This window comes from Neomonachus schauinslandi, chromosome X, assembly GCF_002201575.2.
Source record: "Neomonachus schauinslandi chromosome X, ASM220157v2, whole genome shotgun sequence".
Classification (NCBI taxonomy): Eukaryota; Metazoa; Chordata; class Mammalia; order Carnivora; family Phocidae; genus Neomonachus; species Neomonachus schauinslandi.
In genome coordinates, this window is record NC_058419.1 from 91,090,313 (window position 1) to 91,095,977 (window position 5,665).

General features: G+C 40.3%; 1 pseudogene; it reads left to right on the forward strand.

The window, feature by feature from the left end:
* Nucleotides 1-3,156: 3,156 nt before the first annotated feature.
* On the forward strand, nt 3,157-3,942 carry LOC110573355 (annotated as a pseudogene).
* Nucleotides 3,943-5,665: the final 1,723 nt, after the last annotated feature.

The following is a 5,665-nucleotide window of genomic DNA, read 5'->3' on the forward strand; positions in this document are numbered from 1 at the left end:
TTTCACCCTCCATTTAATAAATCTTATGTGAAGAGTTAATTTACTGTTACCAACACAAAGTTAATACAATGCATCATTGTGCAGAGTGAGAATTGCCATGTGAGTCCAGTCACCTTCAGATGTGTGAGCAAAATAAAGTATTTGTTTTAGGTCACCATTTCGGGGTGGTTTGTTACACACATTGATAACCTGAACATGACCTAAGCCCTTCAATCAGAGGAGCCCCCAGGGAGACAGGCATCTTCTCTCCCCCAGTTCCTCCATGTCTCTCCGTGGCTTCTCCAGCTTCCTAGTTACCTAGGTTTGAAATCACAGAGTCATTCTGTGCATACTTTCCTTCACTGCCCCCCCCCCCCCCCCCTGGTCAATTGCCAAGTCTTGTCAGTTCCATATTGCTTGCCTCTGTTTCATCCCCTCCAGGCTCGCTGTAATTATCCTGCTTTCCCTCTTGCCTGGATGATCACAGCAGTCTCCTAAATTCTCTCTCTGCCTCCAGGCTTCCTCATTCCAACCCTCTGGCCTCTTAAGTCTTTAGTGGTTCTCACAGCCTAAATACTAGCCTAGCATTCAAGGTCTTTCTTCAACTGGCTGTTACCTTCCTGTGATGATTAACTGTATGTGTCAACTTGGCTGGGCCATGGGGTGCCAACATATTTGGTCAAACATTATTCTCAGTGTTTCTGTGAGGGTATTTTTGGTTGGGGTTAACATTTAAATCGGTGGACTTTGAGTAAAATAGATTGCCCTCTGTAATGTGGGTGGGCCTCACCCAATCATTTGAAGGCCTGACTAGAACAATGTCCAATTTGACCCTTGTTCCCTGCCCCCACCCATGCTCCACCCACAGGATCTGGGGCAGCCTGCTCCTTCAACTAGGGCCAATATTTGAATTCTCTGCCATGTTCTGTTTTTCCTCAGGTGTACTGAAATAGGTATCTCAGCAAACTCCCTCAAAACCAGCTAAAGCACTGACATATTTCACAGACTTGTGGCCCAGCATGTAAAGTCATTGTTAGGTCAGGATCTGATAAGAGTTTTATCTCAAAGTCTTACCCAGCGATAGTGCATTGGATATGGAGTCCAATTCCAGCTGGTCTCCATGACCAGATTGTGGAGATTAAGCTTGATTGTGGAGATTTAAGCTTGATCAGCTATTCTTTTGTATATTTTTAAAAATCAAGAATAATGTTCATTTAGTTTCACATAAACACTAGGGCTCTTTCCTGCATTTTAATCCAATTCTCAGAACTGTCATTAGGTTTTAAATTGAATTCACAAATATAATGTTTAGAGAATTATTTTTCTCACTGAAATTTAGTATATTATTTGTTCCTGACCCATGTGATTTCCGAGTATCTAAAATGCATAAATTATTTATGGTCCAGATGGTGATCTGATACTCTGCCTCTCAAAATGTTTTGTGCTTTAGCTGCATGCATAGATGTTCAATTACAAAATTCAGGTTGGTCTTTAGGTACTAGTGTAATAGCCCAAGGCATTTTTTTTTTAAAGGTTTTATTTATTTATTTGACAGAGAGAGACACAGCGAGAGAGGGAACACAAGCAGGGGGAGTGGGAGAGGGAGAAGCAGGCTTCCCGCGGAGCACGGAGCCCGATGCGGGGCTCGATCCCAGGACCCCGGGATCATGACCTGAGCCGAAGGCAGACGCTTAATGACTGAGCCACCCAGGCACCCAACACTCCAGTTTTAAGCAACCTTTTTTCCCCTCCGACTTTCATGGCTTAGAATTAAAAACTATTCTCCAGGAGCTACCAAGTTAAGAGAAAAGAGGGAAAAATCCTTTTTTCCTCTTTCTAGAGGACGGAATTGCTTTTCTTGGCCAAGTTAAAAATTTCCAAGTTTCAAAATGAGAGGCTGTGAATAGACTGCTAATTGTTCCCCAAAATACTTATTATTATTTTTTTTAATAGAAATCCTGAACTTAAGATGGTAAAATGGCTTCTCAGAATAGAGACTACATTACCCAGCTTCCTTTACAGCTAGGTATGGTCATGTGACTGCATTCTGGTTAACCATACATGGGCAGAACTGATATGTGCAAGTTGTGGGTCATGTCCTTGAAAGAACAGAGTTTGCTGCCCCCCATCTCTTCCTACTTCTTGCTGGCTGGAAAAGTATGTGCTAGGGAGCCATTCTGGACCATATGGACAAAGCTCCACCCAGGCATGGCAGTTCAATAGATGGAAGGACCCAGGGATGGCAGTTCTACAAGACGGAAGGACCCAGGGATGGCAGTGCCATAAGACAGAGGAGCCTGAGAACCACCATGGTGCTGACAGAGCAGCCCTGGACTACCTATGCTCAGATGTTAACATGAGAGAGAAATGAACTGCTTTCTATCATGTAAAACATTATTTTGCCTCTCTGAGACAATAGCTAAAACTATGTTCTAATGAAAATCACCAATACTTAAGCAGAATTACAGAAAATTTTCATTAGGGGGGCCTGGGTGGTGCAGTCAGTTAAGTGTCTGCTCAGCAGGGAGCCTGCTTCTCCCTCTCCCTCTGCTGCTCCCCCTGCTTGTGCTCTCTTCTCTCTCTCTGTCAAATAAATAAATAAAATCTTTTTTAAAAAAGAAAATTTTCACTAAAAGCCTAGAAAAATGACCAATAAAAGTTCCCATTGTCCATTTGCAGTTGAGGGCTGGAAAAAGCATTGATGGATTTTTCTTGATATATGGTTATAGACTTTTTTTGACTAAATGCTTGAAGAAAAGTCCTTTCAAGTCTGAGGCTAAAGGTCTTTTTGCCTCCTCTTAAGACTGCTTCAGGGACTGATTCGGCACTTGGAAGTAAATCAGGAAGGGACTCAAATACAACACAATGGGTCTTAAAAACACCAGAAAAAGTTGCAAACATATCAGCAAGGGTCTCAACGAAGTTAGAAAGGGTCTCAGTGTTATCAGAAAGAGTCTCAAACAAAACAAAAAGGGTCTCAAAGATGTCAGAAAAAGTCTCAATGTCCTTATGTATATAAGGATGGGTCTCAAATAGGTCAGGAAGACATTCATGTCAGGAAGAGGGTCAAATAAGTCAGGTAAACTTTCTGAAATAGGTAGGAAAGGGTCAAAAACATGTCAAGATGAGAAGTCAGAAAGAGTCTCAGAAAAAGAAGGAAGTGTTCTAAGCAGAACCATGGCAGTTGGCAAGATCAAGTGCTTTATAAAAGGCAGCAAAGAAGGAGCCAAGAAGAAAGTGATCCAATTTCTAAGAAAGATTGGTATGATGTGAAAGCACCAGCTATGTTCAATTAATAATAAATATTGGAAAAACACTCATGACAAGAACTCAGGGGACCAAAATTGCATCTGTTGGCCTCAAGGTTAGTGTTTTTGAAGTGAACCTTGCTGATCTGCAGAATGATTAAGTTGCACGTAGAAAATTAACGCTAACTACTGAGGATATTCAGGGCAAAGACTGCCTGACTTACTTCCATGGCATGGATCTTATCTGTGCAAAATGTGCTCCATAGTCAAAAAATGGCAGCCCATGATTGAAGCTCATGTTAATGTCAAGACTACCAAAGGTTATTTGCTTCATCTACTCTGTGTTGGTTTTACTAAAAATTGCAACAATCAGATTTGGAACAGCTCTTACACCTAGCACCAACATGTTTGCCAAATCCAGAAGATAATATAAATCATGACCCTAGAGGTGCAGACAAATGACCTAAAAGCAGTGGCCAATAAATTGATCGCAGACAGTATTGGAAAAGACATAGAAAATGTTTGCTAGTGTATTTATCCACTCCCTGGCATCTTTGTTAGAAAAGTAAAAATGAAGAAGCCCAAGTTTGAATTGGGAAAACTCAGGGAGTTTCATGGTGATGGTAGTAGTCTTGAAAAAACTACTGGGAATGAGGCAGGTGCTAAAGTTGAACAAGCTGATGAATATGAGCCACCAGTCTGAAAATCTGTTTAAAATTCAGGCTTTTAATGGTGACAAATAAAAAGTCTTACTTGTGACAAAAAAAGAAGGAAGGATCTCAAACATGTCAAAAAGTGTCTCAGACCGGAAAACTCTCAAATAGTAAGGAGGAGTCTTAGACACCTCAGGAAGGGTCTCAGGCAAGTCAGAAATTGTCTCAAATATGTCAGAAGGAGTCTCAAACAAGTCAAGAAAAATATCAAATACTTCTTGAAGAGTCTCAACTAAGTTAAGAAGGGTACTAAATAATAAGGAAGTGTCTAAAACAGAAAGGAATAGTTTTGAATAGTCAGAAGAGGGTCAAACACATCAGAAAAAGTCCCAAGCAAGATATGAAAAGTTTCAAATATGTCATAAAGGGCCTCAAATAATCTGGAAGAATCTCAGAAAATTAAGAATGGTCTCAAGTACATCAGGAAGCCCCTCACACAAGTTATAAAAGGTCTCAAACATGTTAGGAAGGGTCTCAAAGTCATTGGGAAGAGTTTTGGATACACCAGGAAGGGACTCATACAAGATGGGTCTCAAATACATCAGGAAAGGTCTCAAATATGTCAATAAAGGTCTTAAGCAGTCAGTAAGAGATTCAAATACATAAGGAAGGGTCACAAACTCATAAGGAAATGTTTTAATGACTTTTGAAAGGATCTCACACTGACAGACAGTCATAAAGGTTTTCAAAAAAGTCATGGCGGGTAGCAAACAAGTCAGAAAGGACTGTGCACATGGCAGAAGGTGACTTAACATCATTAGTAAGTCTCAATCAGGAATGGTCCCAAATAAGTCAGAAAGTGGCTCAAACAGGTCATCCAGTCAAATATGTTAGTCTCAACCATGTCAGAAAGAGTTTCCAGCAAGTAAATTGTTTCAAATGCAACAAGAAGGCTCTCCAATGGGGTAGAAAGAGTCTCAAAGTCACCAGGATTGATTTTAAGCTGCAATAAAGAGTCTTAAATTCAAGAAGTTTTTGAAACAAGTCAGTAAGAGTTTCAAACAAGCCAAGAAGGAATTGAAACAAAAGAAGAATCTCAAATACACTATGAAAAGTCTCAAATATGTAAGGTATCTTAAACATGTCATGAAGTGTATCACACAAGTTTGAAAAGTTCTCAAAGATCAGAGGAAGGTATCAGGAAGTCTCACATATCTCAAGAAGGGCTTCAAACACAACATGAAGTATCTTAGACATGTCCAGAGGAGTCAAATATGTCAGGAAAGCTATCTAATACATCTGGAAGGGTCTTGAGAAAGTCAGGAAGGGTATAAATGTTATGAGGAAGAATCTTGGTCAGGACGGGTCTCAAACATTTCAGCAAGAATATTATGCAGGTAAGAATGAGTGTCAAACAAGTCAAGCAGGGTGTAAAATATGACAGGAAGGGTCTCAAAGTCATCAGGAAGAGTCCCAAATGGTCAGGAAGGGTCTCAGACAAGTCAGGAAGGGTCTTAAATAATGAGAAAGAAACATTAACATTTCAAGAAGTATCTCAGCCAGGCAGAGAACATCACATATAGTCAGGAAAAGATTTTAATATGTCAGGAAGAGTCTTACACAAGTTAGGAACTTTCTCAATCATGTAAGGAGGAATAAAACAAATCCAGAAAGATCTCACTCAAGTTAGGAAGGGTCTCAAACTGAAAAGAAGATTCTCATTTAAGGCTGGAAGGGTCTGAACATGTCAAGAAGAGTCTCACAGGGCGCCTGGGTGGCTCAGTT